The sequence below is a fragment of the Macrobrachium rosenbergii genome, chromosome 1 (assembly GCF_040412425.1).
Source record: "Macrobrachium rosenbergii isolate ZJJX-2024 chromosome 1, ASM4041242v1, whole genome shotgun sequence".
Classification (NCBI taxonomy): domain Eukaryota; kingdom Metazoa; phylum Arthropoda; class Malacostraca; order Decapoda; family Palaemonidae; genus Macrobrachium; species Macrobrachium rosenbergii.
The window spans coordinates 1,964,179-1,988,714 of NC_089741.1; the positions used below are offsets into that span (position 1 = coordinate 1,964,179).

General features: G+C 35.2%; 1 long non-coding RNA gene across 1 annotated transcript; it reads left to right on the top strand.

The window, feature by feature from the left end:
• Positions 1–202: 202 nt before the first annotated feature.
• LOC136839148 (uncharacterized) lies at positions 203–10,180 on the top strand. The gene is made up of 5 exons (XR_010853297.1): positions 203–323; positions 2,770–2,826; positions 5,301–5,357; positions 8,046–8,243; positions 9,963–10,180. It is a non-coding gene; the product is annotated as an uncharacterized lncRNA (long non-coding RNA).
• Positions 10,181–24,536: the final 14,356 nt, after the last annotated feature.

The window sequence follows — 24,536 nt, forward strand, 5'->3', positions numbered from 1 at the left end:
TTTCTTATTATTTGTAATCATTTTGTCATTATGAACTTATTATTATTATTATTATTATTATTATTATTATTATTATTATTATTATTATTATTATTATTATTATTATTATTATTATTATTATTTCTCTCCAGTTTATCAATATTTTTATGTAATTAATATGAACAGTAGTTTCCGAAATAAAAAATGAAAAAGTGGAATATCGCATAAAAAGCAATATAATAATTGTTTTTTGTTTCTGTCCACATCGACATCTAACTCAACTCCAGGACCAACCACCAAACTTCCGACCACAACTTCAGGTCAAACCACAACTACCAGAAAAGGTAAAAGCGTTTTTGTGTGTAAATATTAATACCTCTAATCATATCTGCATCATCATACTTACTTTCTAATAACACATTTCATCCATTCGTTTGACGTTCCATTCTGGCCATTCCTTCACCATCCTTCGTGACTCCTTTTGTGCCTAGATCTGACGAATCTTTGGAAAGATGTCATTCTGTACTTTGAGGAAATCTCAAACATTCATCTTATGCAAAAAATGAAACATTTCTTGTTTGTCAATAAAGTGACTGAAAATCCTGAAAATACTCATCTTCTGGACTTTCAATTGACGAAAATTGTTGAATGGCGCTGATGAAGTCCATCCCAAAGAGAGGTTTTTCAAACATTCAAATATTGAACTCTTAGCTTAAATGCTTGTTTAACTTCTCTTTAGGGAAATTGAAGAATATTTAAATAAGGGAAGAATAATTTTGTTGTAGTGGGATTTATAACCATTGTTCTCAAATCTTGTTTGATTATTTACTAAAGAACAATTGCCTTTGCTGAGTGTTTCAGCCTCTTTAGCTAACATATTGCATTTGTTATAAATCATACTGTAAAGTTTTTAATTTATTTATTCTTATGCTTTATCAATTACTTAAACTGCACTTAAACTTTATTATTATTTAATAATAATAAAGGTTAGCCAGGAGACAATTATGGTCAGAGGGGCTCATCGCAGTCAGGACCCCCTACTGGCTGTGGTAGTCGATACAACAGAACATTTAACCATCCTTTTTCCATCTTTGTGTTCATTGTTTCAGTTTTGCATTCATTTATTTTAGTAGTAGTCTACCAGCAATTTCATTCTTTATCAGTGTCAGTTCTTCTGTTAAGAAATACAGCCTCATATGTCACAACTGTAAGTTCATTTTTCAATCGATAGCGAGGGTGACAAGAACTAGATTTCCCTTGCTTTAAAACAATGTCTTGACGTAAATGTAATGAAGACGACTCAGAATGCCTGAGTCATTCAGTAAATGAAAAGAAATTTGTCCTCGAGAAGCCTCAGTATTTAATTGTGCTTGTTTTACAACCTGTCAATCATGGGTCATGGCTCACTTGATAGGGTCAACTAGGCTGATTCATCTTTACTCCCTTGTCTGACCGACCTGTCTGAGTGGGTCCTGTTGAAAACACAAATAGACTAAATGAACACAGCAAGTTCATATGAAAAGAAGAAAGAGAGAGAGAGAGAGAGAAATTGCATTGTTGGGTATATTAGTCATGAAGGATGGGTAAATGTAAAACTTAAGGTACACAGAAAGTAGACACATACCAATTCATACATACTGTGCGTGTTCTCTAGGCACAGGAAAGAAATTAAGACGGGAGTCATGACAAGGTGGGGTATCAGGGCTTATAGGGTTTGCAGCCCTGATTCCTTAGATGAAGAGCTGGGATACATCAGGGACAGCTTTGGGAGACTGGGACACCGTGTTGGTATTTGGTAGGGGAAATGGGATTGAGTAAATGATAAAGTTCATTGTTGGTTCACACACACACACACACACACACACACACATCTTATTTCGTTCCCGCCCCTCATTCTCACACTATATATATCTCTATATATATATATATATATATATATATATATATATATATATATATATATATATATATATATATATATGAAACGTCAGATAAATATGATATAACCAGAAATATTTTCATCCTTTGGAAATCTATACACCAACTACGCTCATCAAAGCATGTTAGGAAGAATAGAAAGACTCTATGTAAATTGAATACCTATACAGCCAGTATTTACTATAATAATAATAAAAATAATAATAATACATGCAACTATTTTTTTGAGTTTTATATAAAAATTTGGACTCAAAACAGCCTACAAATGGCGCTCTATGGCCTGTCAACAAAATGAATGAGGCTCCTACCTACTTCATCCACATCCTGGTCAAGGTGTTTGGGATCCTTCTATGGCGATGAATTAACGGAATAACTGATAGGTAAACCTGATCGTGAAAACTCAACCCTGAAGAGAAAGTGGAGAGTAAGCAAGAAAAAGAAAGAAATATGAAAGGAGTTAGAGTGAAAGGAGAGAAAGGAATAAAGGAGCTGCAGCTAGGGCGCCCTAAGTCTTGGATTATGAAGTCAGTTTTTCTTATAAACTCCCTTACACCTTTGACCTGGTTTTGAAAAGAATGAGAAAAGTGAACTGAAAGCTTACCTGATTATTTCTTATTATTTGTAATCATTTTGTCATTATTATTATTATTATTATTATTATTATTATTATTATTATTATTATTATTATTATTATTATTATTATTATTATTATTCCAGTTTATCAATATTTTTATGTAATTAATATGAACAGTAGTTTCCGAAATAAAAAATGAAAAAGTGGAATATCGCATAAAAAGCAATATAATAATTGTTTTTTGTTTCTGTCCACATCGACATCTAACTCAACTCCAGGACCAACCACCAAACTTCCGACCACAACTTCAGGTCAAACCACAACTACCAGAAAAGGTAAAAGCGTTTTTGTGTGTAAATATTAATACCTCTAATCATATCTGCATCATCATACTTACTTTATAATAACACCTTTCATCCATTCGTTTGACGTTCCATTCTGGCCATTCCTTCACCATCCTTTCAACACTCCTTTTGTGCCTAGATCTGACGAATCTTTGGAAAGATGTCATTCTGTACTTTGAGGAAATCTCAAACATTCATCTTATGCAAAAAATGAAACATTTCTTGTTTGTCAATAAAGTGACTGAAAATCCTGAAAATACTCATCTTCTGGACTTTCAATTGACGCCAAGTTATTGAATGGCGCTGATGAAGTCCATCCCAAAGAGAGGTTTTTCAAACATTCAAATATTCAAGTCTTATCTTAAATGTGTGTTGAACTTCTCTTTAGGGAAACAAGAATATTTAAAAAAGGGAAGAATAATTTTGTTGTAGTGGGATTTATAACCATTGTTCTCAAATCTTGTTTGATTATTTACTAAAGAACAATTGCCTTTGCTGAGTGTTTCAGCCTCTTTAGCTAACATATTGCATTTGTTATAAATCATACTGTAAAAACTTTAATTTATTTATTCTTATTTTTCAACACAGCTTTATCAATTACTTAAACTGCACTTAAACTTTATTATTATTTAATAATAATAAATATATATTAGCCAGATACAATTATGGTCAGAGGGGCTCATCGTGTCAGGACCCCCACTGGCTGTGGTAGTCGAAACAACAGAACATTTAACCATCCTTTTTCCATCTTTGTGTTCATTGTTTCAGTTTTGCATTCATTTATTTTAGTAGTAGTCTACCCAAATTTCATTCTTTATTATCAGTCCCCTTCAGTTCTTCTGTTAAGAAATACAGCCAAAACTCATATGTCACAACTGTAAGTTCATTTTTCAATCGATAGCGAGGGTGACAAGAACTAGATTTCCCCATACCCCCTTTACTTTAAAACAATGTCTTGACGTAAATGTAATGAAGACGACTCAGAATGCCTGAGTCATTCAGTAAATGAAAAGAAATTTGTCCTCGAGAAGCCTCAGTATTTAAACATCTTGTTTTACAACCTGTCAATCATGGGTCATGGCTCACTTGATAGGGTCAACTAGGCTGATTCATCTTTACTCCCTTGTCTGACCTTAGACCTGTCTGAGTGGGTCCTGTTGAAAACACAAATTAGACTAAATGAACAAAGTTTTGCTTTTAAGTTCATATGAAAAGAAGAAAGAGAGAGAGAGAGAGAGAAATTGCATTGTTGGGTATATTAGTCATGAAGGATGGGTAAATGTAAAACTTAAAATAGACAGGTACACAGAAAGTAGACAGAATGGATACCAATTAATACTGGATAAAAGTGACAGTGTTCTCTAGGCATGGAAAGAAATTAAGACAGAGAGTCATGACTGGAAAAAGGGCTCATCAGGGTAATTATGGGTTTGCAGCCCTGATTCCTTGGATGAAGAGCTGGGACAGTCAGAACAGTAATAGGGATAAAAGCTTTAGGAGACTGGGACACCGTTAAATAGTAATATGTGAAGAAATGGGATTGAGTAAAGTGCAAAATCAGTACAGTGACTTCTGGATAAAACACACAGACACACAAAATTTTTTGGAGTCACACAGAGTTTTCCTAGGCATACATTTTGGTATATATATATATATATATATATATATATATATATATATATATATATATATATATATATATATATATATATATATATATATATATATATATAGTAATATATATTTCATAAAAAGAATAGGCAGGCACTTGCCTAGGCCTATGCCAGTTATCTGCATCACATGCAACTATTTTTGAATTTTATATAAAATTTTGGACTCAAAACAGCCTACAAATGGCGCTGTATAGCCTGTCAACAAAATGAATGAGGCTCCTACCTACTTCATCCACATCCTGGTCAAGGTGTTTGGGATCCTTCTATGGCGATGAATTAACGGAATAACTGATAGGTAAACCTGATCGTGAAAACTCGGCCTGAAGAGAAAGTGGAGAGTAAGCAAGAGGAAAGAAAGAGAATATGAAAGGAGTTAGAGTGAAAGGAGAGAAAGGAATAAAGGAGCTGCAGCTAGGGCGCCCTAAGTCTTGGATTATGAAGTCAGTTTTTCTTATAAACTCCCTTACACCTTTGACCTGGTTTTGAAAAGAATGAGAAAAGTGAACTGAAAGCTTACCTGATTATTTCTTATTATTTGTAATCATTTTGTCATTATTATTATTATTATTATTATTATTATTATTATTATTATTATTATTATTATTATTATTATTATTATTATTATTATTATTATTATTATTATTATTATTTCTCCAGTTTATCAATATTTTTATGTAATTAATATGAACAGTAGTTTCCGAAATAAAAAATGAAAAAGTGGAATATCGCATAAAAAGCAATATAATAATTGTTTTTTGTTTCTGTCCACATCGACATCTAACTCAACTCCAGGACCAACCACCAAACTTCCGACCACAACTTCAGGTCAAACCACAACTACCAGAAAAGGTAAAAGCGTTTTTGTGTGTAAATATTAATACCTCTAATCATATCTGCATCATCATACTTACTTTATAATAACACCTTTCATCCATTCGTTTGACGTTCCATTCTGGCCATTCCTTCACCATCCTTCGTGACTCCCTTTGTGCCTAGATCTGACGAATCTTTGGAAAGATGTCATTCTGTACTTTGAGGAAATCTCAAACATTCATCTTATGCAAAAAATGAAACATTTCTTGTTTGTCAATAAAGTGACTGAAAATCCTGAAAATACTCATCTTCTGGACTTTCAATTGACGCCAAGTTATTGAATGGCGCTGATGAAGTCCATCCCAAAGAGAGGTTTTTCAAACATTCAAATATTGAACTCTTATCTTAAATGTGTGTTGAACTTCTCTTTAGGGAAACAAGAATATTTAAAAAAGGGAAGAATAATTTTGTTGTAGTGGGATTTATAACCATTGTTCTCAAATCTTGTTTGATTATTTACTAAAGAACAATTGCCTTTACTAAATGTTTTCAGCCTCTTTAGGTAACATATTGCATTTGTTATAAATCATAGTTTTCAATTTACTTATTCTTATGCTTTATAAATTACTTAATCTGCACTTAAACTTTTTATTATTTAATATACAATAACTTGAATCTTTTTCACTATTTTAAATCTACTCTGTGGAAGTAGGGTATGCATTTTCTTAGCCTTGTGACTTGTTCATTAGGAATAATAATAATAATAATAATAATAATAATAATAATAATAATAATAATAATAATAATAATAAAATAATAATAATAATAATAATAATTCTCTTCTTTCTGTTTCTTATTATTTTATGTAATTTCTGTCAACTGCACACCTTAATATTCTTTGGACGCTTGAATTTCAAGTCCATGTCCACTGTGGTGGGCTTGTTCCATATGCTCCACAAGAATAGGGTTCTTCATCTTTTGAATAATAATAATAATAATAATAATAATAATAATAATAATAATAATAATAATAATAATAATAATAATAATAATAATAATAATTTTGGCAGCAGACCCTTTTTAAACAGGTTTTATTGCTGATTCAGCAGCATTTATTTTATAGAAGACTTTTTCTATTTTCCTTATTGCGGACTTCTCTTCATTGGAGGTGCGTGCTAACAGCTCGCCTATATTTGTCATTGCATGGGGGAAAAGTAAAAAATCTGGATTCTGCTTTTTATATATTCTATACAGTTAGAATATTATGACTTATATAGTTGCTAAACACTTGTTGCCGCGACGTTTCGACAGACTCTTCTGTCATTCTCCAGCGGGAGCCAGTAGAGGACTGGCAGTTTGCAGTTGTTGTTTCAGATTTAGCTGGCCTTGTGCCAGCACGGGCTCTTGCTCCTAGAGCAGCCCGTAACCAGGTTGCATAGGTCCTTCCGAATTTATACACGGGCTTCAGCGGGGGGTCATGGACGGCGAATTTTGATTGGTTGCAGTCAGCGAACTTCAAGCCAAATTTCTGCGGCGAAGTTCGATCCTGACAGATCTTCGCAACCTGGGAATATCACTCATTCCAGCGTTCCCATTGGCCTGCCGTTGCGTGATGTCATGCCGACTGACATCATCGGTAGTTTGGCTGCTATTGGGCGGAGGATGAATGATGTCATTATTTACTCTTTCTCTCGTGTTCGGGGTTTGTCTCGAAGGGCGCCTTGCTCATCAGGGGCGTCTCCATTCTCAGGGTTGTCATTTTCAGGTATTTGTTGGATTTGGTGGGTGTTCGTCATTGCTCTTCTCGAATTCGTGGGTAGGAGCGATGCCTCCTGCATCGTATTCATTGTGGGTTTTCTCTTGGCAATGAGGAGTGCCTCCAGCAGGCGCAGGCGCAGGCGCAGACGCCAAGGGTCGGCGGCTCTCCCAGTTATACTTATATTTTGTATAATACTGGCGCAGGAGATGGAAATATTGTGGGTAGCACTGGTGTGGTTCATGATGGCATTCTCCTGTGCGTGGCAGGAGATCACTTTTGACAGACATCGTGGTCATTCCAATATAAACGCCGGGGCATCCTCGGACAGGACACAAATTGGTAGACCATGTTCTTCTGCTTGAGGGGTCTCTTGCTGGCGGAGAGGGGTTATTCTTCATCACGAGATCACGGGTGCAGCGGTTCTTGTAATAAATTACAAGATTTATTTTCTTACTGTCTTCGGTCGGGGTGACATTCTCCATGACGATTTTCTTCATGGAGCTCTCGTCCTCGCGGCACTGGGGATGCATCCGGGCCTTATAATATATCTTGATGTCATCTTGGGGGGCAGGTTGTGCGCTCTTACCGCTATACCATTTTTCCAGGCCAGTTCGAATTTCTTTGTTGATAAGTTTGTTGGTGAAACCATTATTCGCCAACATTTGTGCAGCACGTTCAAATTCCTTGTTAGTGTCCTGCCAGGTGGAGCAGTGGGAGAGGCCCTTCTAATGAAGGTCCTGACCATTGTATTCTTAAACCTAGCAGGGCACTGTTAGCATGCACCTCAATGAAGAGAAGTCCGACATAAGGAAAAAATAGAAAAAGTCTTCTACAAAATAAATGCAGCTGAATTAATAATAATAATAATAATAATAATAATAATAATAATAATAATAATAATAATAATAATAATAATAATAATAATAATAAAATAAAAACATGCTTTTTCTTTTCGACGATCAAAGGTTGCAAGTGGACGACCAAGTGCATTGCTGCTCGAGGCTATTGCTTCCGAAAAGACCGTCCCCACGTGTGCCGAGGGAAGGCCTTCAAATTCTGTGGTCAGGGGAATTGTCTCTGTTGCGTGCGTCGTCACGGGCACAAGCACTGGCACGGGCTTGGGAAAGAGAGTGAAAAGACCTTCCCAGGAAAGGTCGGTAATGGTAAGAAAGACTTTCAGGGAAGGTCTTCAAGAACCTCTGTGATTGAAGGGAGATTGTTTAACCACAGCAAAATATTCTGTTACTGTTCCTCAGTGTGACTGCATAGGATTTTATCTACTTATCTCTTTATTAATTTATTTTTATCTTTTATTAAGTGGGATCTCTTCTTTCTGTATGGTTTCTTCCTAAATCTTTTTTGGAAGCTCACTTCAAGTCAATTGATGAATAGGTTTCATCTTCTGAATAATGATAGCAATTCCTTGAAAGCTTGAATATTGAACACCTGTTTACCCTTCTCATTCTTTCCTTCTTCTTATCATCAAAGAACCCTATTCATATGGAACACTTTCACTTGGAAGCTTCCAAAGAATTTGGTGTTCTTTGAGGAGGAGAGCATTTTCTTTTCAAGGTGACCTTCTTTGTCTGTCTGTCATGACTAGAAACGTTGTTGTCAGTTCTTCATAGTTTATATTTTAACAGAGATCTTTCACATTGATTCCTGATGACCCCTTTTTCCTGCTGATCCCAGATTTGCAAATTCAAATGTTGACATTGATGGTCAAACTTCTCAGGGTCAACAAGACAACAGCTTGAAATAAATTTTCATGACCCTAATGCTATTATCCTCTGATACTTTTAGATCTTGATTTTTTTAAGATCATTTCTTCTCAATCAGGATTTAATATTCTTTAAAGGTGGTTCATCTGATTATTGATCTTGCCATAAATAGTTTTCATCATCTGAGACTTTATTTTCCTTTGTCACCGATTCACTATTTTTACAATACACAACATTTTCCATTGTTACATCTTCCAATAGCTTTTTACTCTTCTTTACTTTTCCCAATCTTCTTTCTATCCATGTCCTGGTGGCCTTGTCACTTCTCTCCTCCTTCTCAACTCACTAAGTCCTTTTCCTAATTCATGAATTGAATTTGTCACTCTTTATTCAAATAAATCTTGCTTCCAACGAGACAAGTTGCAGACCCTCTGATGATCTTGATTTTTAGTTTCCTCAAAGGGGTTCATCTGATCTTTGATCTTGCCAACATCCATTTTCCTTTAAGACTCAATGAGAGGATCTTCCATCTCCTCTTTTTTGAAAGTGGCTGATGTCCTCTCCATCTTGTGCCACTCAAATCAAACCACCAGTTTCTAAAGGGAATCTTATTGGCACTTTTCCTTGAGACTCATGAGGACAGAAACTGATGTTCTCCACTCAATAAATAAACAATACTCAGACTGCATGATTTGTTAATTTTTTCTCAGCTGCCTCAGAACTTCTTACTGCTTCTGATTTTCCACACCCTTAGTCTTCTATCCTTCCCTCCCCGCATCCTTCAGGTTTAACTCCCACTCCTTATCCCCACCCCCTCTTCATTCTGCTCTTTTCATTAAGCCTTGAAATGAAAAGCACTGCTTTATTCAGGTGGTCACAGGACCTTTTCTTCTCTTGGCTATTCATTCACTCAAGATTCCCCTCTTGGGTCGTTACCACTTGCTTGTGACATAAGTCATTGGTACTGTTGTTATTGCCATTCTTTTTAATCTTTTTTTTCCTCTTTTTAGCTGATTTGGATCAGACTTGATAGGTAAGTGTCATCATATAGAAATCCTTCCAAGTGTTTAATCAAAGAAGCATACTGTAGTGATGAATGATGCCTATTTTTCTTGTTCTTTGACGTCATGTTTCTGAAGCTTTTGATCTTATCTTTTTCAGGAGAGGCTTCAGGATTTTCAAACCTACCTTTAAACTAAAGTGGCTAACCTTTGCAACCAGAAGAATGAGAACTGGCGTTGTTCCCTGCTAGAATGAGACCCATTAAGATTCCTAGTTTGATTGAAAACATTCTTTTCATCATAATCATAAATTGAAGACTTTTGTTATTTCTGAAATATGTTTTATGATTGTTCTCCAAAATAAACTGAGCATGCAAAGTAGCTCCTTGTGATTTCATCCCCATTCTTATACTTGAAGTAACTGTTCCAAAAGGCATCTTGTTACAGCTTCATTCATACTAGTTTTGACATCATTTGGTGTAGCTCTGTGTACATGACAATATGAAGAAGACTCTCGATTACTGAAGTGACAGAGAAATTTGGACAATTTTCTTTGTGTATCCAATCCAGACTCAGGACTGTCCTGACTGAAACCAGTCCGGTTGCTGAACAGAAGTGATCTGGAAATTCTTTCTAAGATATTTTCCATCATAACAGAGCATTTCATATATCCAAAGTTTTTTATACAAAGCAGACTGTGCTTGCGTGAAAGCACTGACAGAAGTCAAAATAAGAAATAAGACTTGTGGCACCGATGGCTATGAACATAGTGGTGTGACTTATTCAGTGTCAGGTGTTCAAGAACTTCATCTAGATCACAGTATTTTCTTGAGTCAAGAACATCCAAGATCCGAACCAACCATTGTATATGCAAGCTATTCCTTCGCATCCATAGTGTAAATGGGCACCTATCAAGTGCCCTGGGTTGAGATATGGTGGACAATGGTTGATGGGAATCCAGATCAACCAGGTCTGGAATCCCATCAACCTGAGCAACTAAAACAGAGTACTAATGTTGATGTCAGACAGAAGCAATGATGTAATGAGAGATATCTGGGTTCCCTAGTCCTGCTGTTCATGAAATCATAAACTTATTGGTATTATCGTTTGATTCCCTATTTTAGTTTTCTGTAAAAGAAAACTGTTGTGCCAACTTTGTCTGTCTGTCCGCACTTTTTCTGTCCGCCCTCAGTTCTTAAAAACTCCTGAGGCTAGAGGGCTGCAAATTGCTATGTTGATCATCCACCCTCCAATCATCAAACATATCAAATTGCAGCCCTCTAGCCCCCTCAGTAGTTTTTACTTTATTTAGGTTAAAGTTAGCCATGATCGTGCTGCTGGCAACGATATAGGACAGGCCACCACCGGGCCGTGGCTGAAAGTTTCATGGGCCATGGCACATACAGCATTATACGTTGTACAAAAACTCAATAGTGCCTTAGAAACTTTTTTGTACTTGTTTTTGTCTTGCAAGCTCTTTCACTAGTTACTGTAGTTTCTCTTCACTATTCTAACTATCCTAATTAGCAGTGCATGAAAATCATTTTTGCAGCCAGTTGTTTCTTGGGAGGCTGTGGAAGCACCAGCACAATTCTGGAAGGAAGTTGTCAAGACTTGTTCACTGGCTTTTGGCATTCCACCAATCATATGCCAAGAGCCTCCAAGGGTCCCAAGTCGTGGGCCAGCCTCAACACAGCCCATCTCAGTGCCAGTCCCAAACCAGATGTTATTATTATTTCCTGAACCTTTTGTCCCATAAGTGAACAAATGTCCAGTCTAAAACATGCTCCCACGCTGTTTTAGATTCTCCAGTGATGCTCATGTTACAGCCGGTCAAAAAACTGAAACAATCAGAATAGAACACTGTCATATATCATATACTTAACCAGCTATTTCTGGTAAACATGGTTTCCAGTAAATCATTTCACTCACTATCACAAAATTTGGTTTGGAACTACAGCAAGAGATGAATCATGTTCTTGTGTGGAAAAACCTTGTAACACTACAAATCATGAAACTCTCAAAAATATGTGACGCCAAAATAACGAGTGAAGAAACGAGCACCCATTCTTACCATGATTTCAGAGTCTGAAGAATTATTCTTTTATGAGACTTCCCGTTGCACCTTGTTTATCATTGCAAACTCTCTTTTTCTCTTGTTTATACGAGGTGCTCTTTACCTGAAATTAGAAACAAGTTTGTCAGAGGACCATTATTATTATTATTATTATTATTATTATTACTCACAAGCCTATTCATGAGGAACATGTCCAAAACAGCTATGACTTGTTGAGCAAGCTTCCAAAATATATAATGTCCATTTGTCCAGAGAGAGAGAGAGAGAGAGAGAGAGAGAGAGAGAGAGAGAGAGAGAGAGAGAAACACAGGAGTGGAGCCAATTAATTGATTTATGAATTTGAGGCAGTCAGACCAAGCACTGGGGCACACTTTCGGCCATTCAGTGCTTATAACAGTGGAAGGAGGGGGTTGGAGTGGCTGAACAGCAAGACAAAGAAAGCCAGAAAATAAAGGAGATGAATTGCAAGGGCCTAAATGTGAAATTGGGAGAAAACCCCAGAGAGAGAGAGAGAGGCTGGACAGGAAGACTGAAGAAAATAAGCAGGAACAGGAAGCAAGAACAGAAGTAAAGCAAATGGAGACAATGATGAAAAAACTGACTTATCCTAAAAATATCAATGACAGAAAATAGTTCACATAAAATCGTTAATGGGTGTCATTTGTACAAGAAACGAACATGGCCAATAAGCGTGTGGGATTTTACACCGTCCAAGAATGGAATCACTTCTTAAATGGCAACTTCGCTTGTGACACAAGAAATGATGCATCACTCCCGACCCTCGGGGAAGCGTTCGTGTCGTGCAGCAGATCGTAACTGGAGAGAGAGAGAGAGAGAGAGAGAGAGAGAGAGAGAGAGAGAGAGAGAGAGAGAGAGAGAGAGAGAGAGAGAGAGAGAATGCTGCAGCGACATGAAGAGCAAATTCAGATGACGCACAACCAAACCCTTCCAAAAGGAGTCGGGCTCAGTCGCCACATAATATTGGTCAACATAAAGAAATGAAGTTCGTCATTCAGCATAACTCTACATATATGATTTTAAAAGCTGAAAGAAAAATGCCCAAAGAAATTATTAAGCAAAATACATATTCCAGACAATTCTAAAACGCGGATTTATTTATTTATTTATTTTTGTTAGTGTCCATTCAGTGGGCAGCAGATCAGATCTCACTGACCCGAAAACTATTTGAGTGTATTTCACTTGACCCGAAAACCTCCAAATGTCTTGAAAATTCTCCTTCAGTTTCATTTCTCTGCTGACTGCATGCATCCATCCATCCATCCAGCCCTTCATTTCTCTGCCTGCATCGGCACATTTCTCTGTGAAACAACATCCATCACCTGCCTCATACCACCATTTCTCTGCCTTCCTCCTTCCTTTCTTCTGACTTCCATCCATCCATCCTTCCTTCCTTCCTTCCTTCCTTCCTTCCTCCTTCCTCCTTCCTTCCTTCCTTCCTTCCTCCTTCCTTCCTTCCTCCTTCCTTCCTTCCTTTCCTCCCCGTCAGCCTAGGCCTATAGATAGCTATTTTGGCTGTCCGGGGCCTAAAGCACTCCCCATTCTACTGCTTTTTACTCAGTTATTCCTCGATGACTGGTAGTGTCTTCAGGAGATGATGATGATGATGATGATTGGAACTTTCAGAGACGCCATCACTCCTTCCGGGAGGTAGAGACCCACCCACCACCTCAGCCACCTACCGGTTATTAGCCCCCCCCCTCTCTCTCTCTCTCTCTCTCTCTCTCTCTCTCTCTCTCTCTCTCCTCTCTCAAATGGCCAAAAGAAGGCTGCAGGAAACAAGTAAAATTTACCTGCTGACTCATCCCTCCTCCCCTCATCTTCCTCCTCCTCCTCCTCCCCCCCAAATCGTTTGCCGGCTGAAACACTGACTCAATTCAACCTCCTCTTGCCTTTCCACCCTCATGCCCCTGCAGTCTCTAACACCGACGACGAATATTCCGAGCGCCCTCATCTGGAGTAGGGAGGGAGGGGGAGGGCTCCTCCTGCGCTGCAATTGGCGGCCAGGAGAGGAGGACGAAGAAGCAGAACCCTGCCATATACACATCTCTCCTGCAAGACCAAACCACCACGGAGGATTAACCGTTAGGCCGAGGGTCACAGCTTCGACAGTGGACCTGCTGTTCTCATATAAAAAAAAAACGTCTACATGGTTGCGAAATCTGTTGGAAACCTTCTTCAGCCTTTTGTAACTTTCTTAATAATTTCTTAATGTTCTTATTTTTTTTCATATTTTTGCAAAGGAGCTCATTCATACTTTTATAAGGATACTTATCTGCCAGAGTTTTTTTTTTCTCATTTGCATAATTTCTATAAAATCATATCACAACAATTGTTTGAATACTACCAAATCTGCAAGGATTAAAAGATTATCATAGAAAGCAGTGACTGCAATGAGATCAATGGAAGTACTTCTTCAATTACTAGGAATAATTTCTTGTTTGGAAGGTAATTTCAAATGTTGAATTACCAATAACCTCTCACTCATAAGTAAGGCCTAGTTCATGAAATGCTCTAGGGGATAACTTAGCTGCTTAGAGGAAAAATGGTTTATATAAGTGAACTGGTAAATATTTGCTTATACGCATGCAAAGGGAAATTATTTTTAAGGAAAAGAACATTTAGGCCATTCTCTTAGTCCCTCAAGCACTCAAGCTTAATTGGGTTTTTATCTAATCCTTTAGAGGCGCAGTTTAGATTTTGCTATTTTCACCTGCAGTTTATAGACTATTTTATTTCGTGGTTATTGATCGTTTCTCATATTGGATTTTAAATATATCTTGATTCATATCACGTTTTCCTAGTCGTTGCACCATGTTCTTTGGATTGGAATGTGAAGGCCGACAAGACGGGTAACTCAACACTCTAAAAATTCTAGAGTTCAAGGCAAGCTAAAAGAACAATAGGAAAGGGGATGAATCCAGGAGAGGTCCAATAATCAGAGAAGCACTAGAACCCCCTCATACACTGAAAGCCGCTATGAGGGGAAAGAGTTGTAGAACTGTACAGAGATACAACCCAGCTCTTCCAAGGGAACCACGTGAAGTAACTCATCTGCGATAACCGTGCTAAAATCTTCTCTTTTTGTATATATCAGATCTAGTACAGTATCTTTCCTAAACATTGTTAAGGTATGTGTTTTTTTTATGTTTTTTTTTTACTTAGCGTTCCATAATAAAAAGTAACATCCTCTTTAGCCCAGCCTTTGATTATTAGTCAGTTAGATGATTGCATTCAAAATGTTATGGAAGAAAGTCTTTATGACGTAAGAATGAAAATATGGAATATAAACTTTTGTAAAAATATAAAAATTGTTTTTTTTTAAATTCTGTGGATTGCTTTGGAGGATTTGTAAAAAGTAAGAATAATTAGTAAAACAAAAAGAGCGTTGAACTACTGGAGAAATTAAAAGCCATTAACCCAAAACTACCTTATGGCCTTCCTAAAACTCATAAAGATAACCTACCGTTCAGACCTATTATCTCATGTGCCGGAGCTTTCAATTATAAAATTTGTAAGTGATTAGCAGGCCTCCTATCCCCATTCATAGGAACATTTTCTCCTAGTCACATAAAACATTCTGAAGATTTCTGTCACAAACTCAAAGCAGCACATATACCATTCACAACATAAAACTTTCAAGTTTAGATGTAGATTCCCTACTCACAAAGGTACCAGTAGAAGACGTTCTACAATTTTGGGGAGAAAAATTAGCCCCCATTCAGATAATTTACCACCACCCCTCGATAGAATAATAAAGTTAGTTGAACTATGTGTATCAAACAACATCCTTTCGTTCGGGGAGTCATTCTACAAACAAAAATTCGGGTGTAGCATGGGCAGCCCTTTAAGTCCAGTATTAAATAATTTTCTTTTTAAACTTGTGAGCTTCATAAAGCTAAGATGTCTCTCTCAATAAAAGCTGGTCCAACAAAAGAGAACAGAAAGCTTTCCTCCCTTAAACGCTCTTTTGACCATTATCTCCGCCAAGCAAAATGACTCCACATTTCCGCACGCTATCTCGACGATTTATCACCGGTGGGAAAATTATCCTCAATATAACCATAATTCTGTTTCTATGATTCGAGAAGACGATGCTCGGTTCCTTTGCTGGGACGAGGACGACCTCCTTTGAACTCTTGATCGCAATACAAAAAACTGAGATAAATGATGGCAGTTTTCCTTATCCTAATATTCATTTTCTTACAGAATTGTTAATGTACAAGTTGGCTTGCATTTTTATCGGAGTTCTGCTGTTTAACTCCTCTGTTTAATTTTACTCAGTTCAGGTTATGACCTCAATTCGCTTCATTTGAAAAATTAAAATAAAATAAATTAAGGTAGTCTGCAATTGGGATATGTAATCATTCATTTTTCTTAATCAACATACCAATTTAAGCCATCTAGCTTCGTGTTTTTGGGGTTCTGAACTGGACAGAACTCCTCGACAGAATAAAGTGCTCAATTAATGATAAACGACAGCACAATAGTTTTCTTTATGCAGAAAACTCCATTCATGTCTGAAAAACGGTGCAATTACACTTAACAAGAAAGGGAGGTGAACATCTTATACAGGAGAAGTAAAATGTGAGTTCATTTCTTTTGGAGAGCATGTGATGTTTCTTTTTATATAGAGCCTCCGAAAAGATCTGTCTTGTCTTCATGTCTCAGGATAATAGTGTCTTCATGCCGCAGCCCGTGAAAGTGTCTTCATGTACGGGAGTGAGGGTGGCCCTATCTATACAGTTGCCAAAGTCAAGATTATGGCTAAGTGAAAGTGTCTTCAAATAAAATAGTGAAAGTGTCTTCATGTAGCTGCAATTTGGTATGTTTCATGATTGGAGAGTGGAAAGTCAACATACCTTCATGTATAGGAGGTGGTCTTCATTTAAGATCAGGAGGTCTTCAAAAGTGGGGAGAATAAAGTGTCTTCAGACCCGGACAGACAAAGCCGGCACAATAGTTTTAGTGAAAGTCTAAATGTAAGGAGAAACTAACATTCTGCATCCACAAATTTGCATGCCAAAGTGTCATCTTGCAACGTGAAATGTCTTCTGAATACTCAAAAGAAAATGAGAGTGAAGTCTTCATGTATGGGAGACCAAGTGTCTTCAAAATATTCACAGTGACTTGTAAATAAATCCAACAAAGTCTGCATCTGTATGGGAGGAACTCTTCATGGTGGGAGTACATTTCAAATAACTGGGGAGGTTCAAATTTCCTTTGTTCTCGAGGTGAAATAAAACTCAAACATCGCAAACCGTTTTTCTGTATATAAACCTTGAATCACCTTTAATAATCTTCAAATAACAAATTTTGCAGCCTTATAAATAATAAAATATCCAAGGGTAAATAACTAAAACAATAAATGCCAATCATTAGATTAATAAAATTTATTTCAGAGTTTCACAGGTTCTTTCCTTTGGAGAAAGATATAATGTGTTTTTTGAAGTTATCTTCATACATAGGGGAATAAATTCATTATGGGAGAAGCCCATCAGCTAATTTATATGCCTTTTTAATTTTTATTTATCTGTCTATTTACTTATTTATTCATCCATTCATTTATAAATTCAAATTACCATAAAGAAAGGCGCGGAAGGCGCAACTGTTGCGTCATCAATATGGCCAGACGGCTTGGCTCCGAGGTCTCTCGTGACTACGTGTATTATCATCAAGTTTTACCATTATTTCTTTTTAATAGCAAACTGTTGTTGCTAAAGCCATAATTTCCATATTTTCATATCAAATGTTACCTCAAGGTCGGATGTTTTCAAAGCATGTTAAATATCTAAATATTGCGGACATATCAAAATTCTTTAACATCAGCTATTTAAGATTAAGTGAATTTTTTGATATACCGCTTAAAGATTATCTATTGTAAAATTTAGACTGTTATAATTTAAAATAATTTCTAAAAGTTTATAAGATTAAAAATAAAATTCTTATTTGAGCTATTTAAAAGATTAGAAGTGAATTTCTTTGTAAGCTATTTAAAAGATTAAGTGTCTTTTTGCTGACCACTAATACGGATAATTGAATTTCTTTATTTTATCATGAATAAGTTTAAGTGATTTTTAGCCCCTAGGCTATTTGGATGTTAAATTCCTATTTCTTTAACTTGAACATTTAGAATATAAAATTCCTGTAATTTATATTCTGTTTAAGTGAAGTTCTTAAACAGTCTGTTTATAAGATTAAGATTAATTCTTTAACTTGAGCTGTTTATCAGGAAAGTGAATTTCTTTAATTTATTAAGGTTTGGCGCTTGTTCATTTATATCATGACTTTATAAGATTAAGTACATTTCTTTAGTTATTATTCATAAGATTACGTATGAATTTCTTTAATGGCTATTTGTATGATTAATATGTTTCTTTAACTTGAGGTATTTAGAAGATTGGTGAATTTCTTTGTAGGCCATTCATGTAGTTAATTGTATAGCTTATTTATAAATACATACTTTAGAGAGAGAGGCTTTTTATAAAGATTAAAAGTGATATTTCTGAGACTAACTTGGGAGTATTTTCATGATTAGGTGAATTTTTAACGATTTTCATGATGTTAATTTCTTCAATGTATCTGTTTATAAGATTAAAAGTCTTAAGCTATTTACTACAAAGTCTTTATACAGCTATATAATAGATTAAGAATTTCTACATAGGCTATTTATAAAATAAATATACACATAACTCTTATAGCTATTTAAAGATTGGTGAATTACCGTATAGTAATCGTTCAACATTAAAGACCAACCATTCTCTGGCTCTGAAGTGAAAGAATAATGAAAGCAGGAACCACTCTACAGGCACAAGCAGAGGCTTTTATGGGACAGCTGAGAGGAGCTGTCGCCAAAACTGGATCCATATTCAGGAAACTGCAGCAAGAGCAACAAAACATGTTCCAATATCACCGAGGGACTTGGTCAGCATTGAAGATGGCAGTAGGTGCCCCATACAGGAGCAGCTCAGTCAATATCCATCGTTATCTTCTCTGTTTCTCGACGGTCTCTCTCTCGCGGGAAAAACAACAGAACGGCAACAAAGCAAAATCATTCTTTTAATAAATTTCATTCAAAATATAACTCAGCCCCCTTCGCTCTCTCATTCTTTCTCTCCGTTTTCTCTGTTGTTCACCACGGGTCAGAAAGTATACAAGATGAAAACAAAATAATAATAACATATAAAAGCAAAGCAAAAATTCATAATATTTAATCTCTCTCTCTCTCTCTCTCTCTCTCTAAATCTCTAAAACTCTCTCCTCCGTTTTCCGTTATAAAAAGATCCTTTTGCGTGAATACTGCTATAAATCATAATATTCAATACCCAGTTCTCTCTCTCTCTCTCTCTCTAAGAAATCTCTCTCTCTCTCTCTCTCTCATAGAAGAGATGAAACCAGAGAGGAAAAACTGTACCATAAAGGCTCTTGATAAATATTTGGGCCATCCATTCTCTTTCTTTTCTCTCTAATAAAATGGATAAGCGCCTCTCCGATCTCTCCGTCTCTGGAAATCCGATTCTCTCATTAATTTCCCTGTTTCGCTTGGTTACCACTCAACCAGTGGGAAAAAATGGATTGATGACTGGTGCACATCAACCTGGTTCATTTGGTTAATGAGTACTTGTTACAGAGGAATGTTGTTGGCTTCGGTTAAGACGCCATTTACATCAACCCTCTCAGAAAAAATATATATGTAATGGTTAAAAAATCTTAAAAATGACAAATGTTCGTTGAATATAAAGCAGTTGGTTAAAAAAAAAACAAATTCTCCGCGTGGTTGAGTTAACATCTGTTCTTATTTATCTTTGCAATTTCTTGTCGGTTGGTTGACAAATTCTCAATTGGTTGGTTAACAAATCTTTGTGGGTTGGCAAAAGTTTAAGCCTTGGGTAGTTAAGTAATTCTTCTGATTAATTATTGGCTTCAGCTGATATTTATAGAATTCGTTCACAACACTATGATGTATTTATTTCCCCCGAAGTTTAAATGGAGTCCTTTATTTTAACATAAAAATATTTATGATTTTATATCCCAGTCCTTTTCAAAAGTGATAAGCAATTAAATAGAATATATAAGCTTTGTAGTTATACAATAAATATGCGTCCTACAATAAAATTTATTCATATCGGCAGAACTGTTTTTCATATATCTTAATTTATTATCATATATATATTTCTATATGATATACTCTATCTATATATAGTGGTTTATCAGTTTAAGGCTGAAGATATTCTACGGCATTGTGACATATATATACTCTGTTTTAGGTTTCGTTTAAATCAAATGTTGTTGTTCCTTCATAGGGTTCCTTATCTATACTATATATGTTTTATATACAGAATTTAAAAAATGTTTTAATATACATACATGAAATACATATATGCGTGCATGAATAAAAAAAAGTTTTACGGGCATAGAAATAAAATAAATGCTCTTTAAATACAAAAGCATGGAAATAAAATCCTTTCAAGCATAAATAAAAAAAAGCATGGAAACCTAAAAGTTTAATGTTATATGTGGCATAAATAAAAAAATAATGAGAAGCAATTTTCATAAATAAAAAATAAAATGTTTTATGTGGCAAAGAAATAAAAAAATATATATGTCAATTGATATAAAAATAAAAATAAATATGACTGAAAAAGTTATAATATAGCATTTGACCAACTTGAGACAGCTGCAAGAAGGTAACCACAAGCTAAAATTAAACTCATAACGATTATTTCATTTAGAACTGAATTATATCTGCATCCCATCACAAACTTAATTGGACTGTTTTCCAGTTTTCTTCCATTCCAAATCTCGCTAATTATTATTTAATTAGTAAATTAGCTCAATCATATTACCAGCATTTCTTGCCTGATTCATGCTAGTTATAATATTGTAATCGGTTTTTGGAAATTCCCATTATAATTAGTTTATTAAGGTTGGTTGCCATTCTTACGATTCTGTTAAGTTAGTTTAAAGAGAAGTTGCCATGGCGAGCGTTGGGATTGAGGTCATTCAGCGTTGAGTTGAAAATTGAAAGTGAAAAAGATTGGGTTAATAACGGGAGAGCTACCATCGCAGTTACAATTTGGTTTGAAGTTAGGTTGAGGAAGTAAGATGGAAGAAAGGAATATGAACAGAGAATTGCAGTAAAAAGAAACGTTGGGTTAGTTGGGGGCGAAAAAGAGTCGCAAGAACCTACAGTGCCTACAGTTGGGATTGGGTTTACGTGCATCTGAGGTTTAAAAAATGCTTTAACACTGCTCGTCAATTCTTGGTAAACGATTACTGTGTTGACAATATAGTGAATCATTTTCCTTAACAGTTCCAGACGAAGTTGCCGTTGCCAAGCTTAGTCGACAAACGGATAATCTTCAGAGCAAAAGAAAGTATGGAAATTAGTTTTCATTATTTATATATATCTTTCTTCTTTAAACTCTTACAGGAACACACACAACATATATATAGATGTTGTGTCATGAATGGTGACATATATATATATAATTTTATATATATATTAAAAGTGCCGTCCATGCACCTCATAGGCATCATGAATATATGTACCTACAGGTTCTTTCAACTATGCCTTCGGCAATATACACAACAACTTGAATTTCATTACTTTGTATGTATCTTTCGTGTTCTCTTTCTTCCATCTTATATATTCCACCTACATAAAAATTGATTCATAGTGCCTATATATATATATTTCCGTTTATATATATATATATATATATATATATATTCTATATTCAATTCATTCAAATTCCAACAATTTGAAAGTTAAGTGTTAACAAACTGTGTCTTTTATTTCGGACCCTTAATTTTACATGATGTAATGTTAGATAAGGTAAGGTTGCCTTTCATTTATTAAGTTAGTTTAAGTAAGTTTCCTAAATGACTTGATATTTACAGAATTCAGACCTGTTTCTTTCTTTTCTAATAACTGGATCTATAAGAATTTAGGCAAGGTGATAGCTATGGGACCTATGAGGTCATTCAGCGTTGAAAATATTGGAGCAATTGTTAGGAGGGAGCTAATAATAATATGGAAGATAAATTGATTATACCGAGCGGAGGTTTAGTGAAAGGAATGGAAAGGGGTTGCAGCTTAGGCATGAAGGGATCAAACAGTAAAAGTTTGAAACATAACAAGTGCCTGTGGTGGCACCCCAGTTTACGCTGATTTAAATACTCTACCAGCAATTGACAAGTTTTTTAATAGTTCAAATCTCAAATATATCTATTTTCCAAGTTAATGGCAAATATGACCATTTCATATTTTCTTAATTTACTGGCAAAGATACACTCCTCTTTGTAAAGTTAATGACATGGTTGACAAATCTATTTGAAATTTGTAGCAAATAAAGACAGTTTTTAAAGTTAATATACTCAAATCATGACAAAGTTTTGTAAATTAATGACAAATATAAAATTTTTTACAAAAGTTAACAAATATGACAAACCTTTTACTTTCGCCCAACGATAAGCAAATATAACGGAGGATTTTTAAAGGCAATGATAAGTCACCGCAGTAATTTTTTTCCGGGAGGACGCAAATATGACAAATTTTTTAAACCGTTAATCTGGCAAATCTCCTCTCAATTTTTTCCAAGTTAAGCCTGTCCCAAATATGAAAAAGTTTTGTCATCAAGTTGCATAATGCGAAGTTTTTAAAGATAACGAATACAAATATAACAGTTTTTTTAAGTTAATGGTTTCTCTGACAAAGGAGTCCAGTTTTTAAGTTATTCTCTTCTCTGACATTTTTTTAAGTTAAAACATAATCTGTATTACCTTTAAAAAAATCAATGGCAAATATGTGAGTTTATCAGAGCTCTGTAAACAAATGTGATTCAAGAGTTTTAAGTTCATTAAAATTATAAACAGAGTTTTGGCTTAAAATAGTTCTCTCTAATTTATTTCCTTAAGATAGCTACACTCACAGCACACACACACACAAATATAATATATTTATTTTATATATATATATATTCTCCTATATATATATCAATTTTTTTCTTTTAATATATATATGAATCAATATATATACATACAATTTAGTTGTTGGAGAGAAATAGTACAACATCTCCATCAGTGGTTCCCAGCGTCTAATATCTACAAATTATGTTCAGAAATTTGCTCTTTTTTTATTTTTTCCTATCTTTTCAGTTTTACTCGCTACTTTCCCATTTTTTTTTCTTCTTCTTCTTCTTAGTCTTCATGTTTTGCTGATAATTTCTTGGAATATCTAGTCATCTTCCTCACCACTAAAATCTTGATTCAACAGTAAATGTCAGGCCTGTACCAGTATGTATTCAAGTTTTATGATTCAGCCAGTTTTATGCCCAGCCCGATTCAAATCAATTTTATGGGTTACTCTAATTCAGCAACGATCTTTGCTGGATTACTCAAATCAATTTCCCGTCACACAATTGGGTAAATATTTCTTAGGAACCAGTCAACACAATCTCCGATACTGGGTAAATATTTCATTTCCTTACACAATAGACAGTTTCTTTCAGAATACTATGGAATCAAGATTTACTTTTCTTGAAGGTAAAAAAAAAAAAAAAAAAAAAAAAAAAAAATCTTCTTTTCGCGGATTAAAACTGCTAATTTTTTGCTTGATTAGGTAAATGTTTCTTTTCCTTGCATGATTTCAGCCTTTCAGCCCTTAAGACATTAGTAAATATTTCCTTTCCTCTGGACAGCACAATATTTGGAAGAACCTCCTACTTACGTCTTCAGTTAAATAATTAGGTCTTCTTTCTTTCAAAAGGGTGTTTTGTTACACCCTTTAACAATTCCCATTTTCCTGCACCTCGTTTTTTTCATCTGGTGGCTAGCCCCTATGGGCAAGAGTTTACCCTCCCGTCGACCTTTTCTGTAAATAGAATCGTTAAAATAATCACATGTACTTAACATGATGGCCATCTTGATTTTTTCTCAGTCATGTTTTTGATGTTTTGCACTGAAGGACATGGTAATGCTGTTATGAGTAAATCGTAGCTCTTGCTCTACTGGATGACTTCAAAGTCTGAGATCTTTGGGTCGCCTGGGCATACTCTCAGGTAGTGCAGACGCCAGGCTCTTGGTGGGGCTATTTAACGACGTTTATTTGGAGACGTTATCATCGTCGTGCGCATCATTTAATAATCTTTTATAAATCAGTCGTGGCGTTCTGTTAATAGATGGCAATGTCCAACGATGTTCAATCCAATCATATTTTATCTGCTCATTATTTTATTATAATGTTTTTACCGTGCTTTTTTGTGTGTGTATGCATGTGCTCTTTTCTCATCGGGACCTTATAAAATTTGAATAATGAATATTGAATCAATTGCTGGAGCCACAGACATGAGGCACTAGTATTTATCAATCTTTCAATATGAAAATATTCAAACGTGTGTGACAAAACTTGTTATAATTAGATGAGGTACCAATATTTATCAATGATGACGACATATAAATATTGTTTCCATGAAAAAAATCATAATCACCCAATTAGCCACAGACACTGTAGCTGCCAATTTTTCTCTTCCTGTTTTAATATGACAAATTCAGTTTTCTATAATTCCTTTCAAAAATTCATAACCTCGTTATTAATCTAACAATCGACTATCAGGGTAGAAGACATAGTCCATTCCA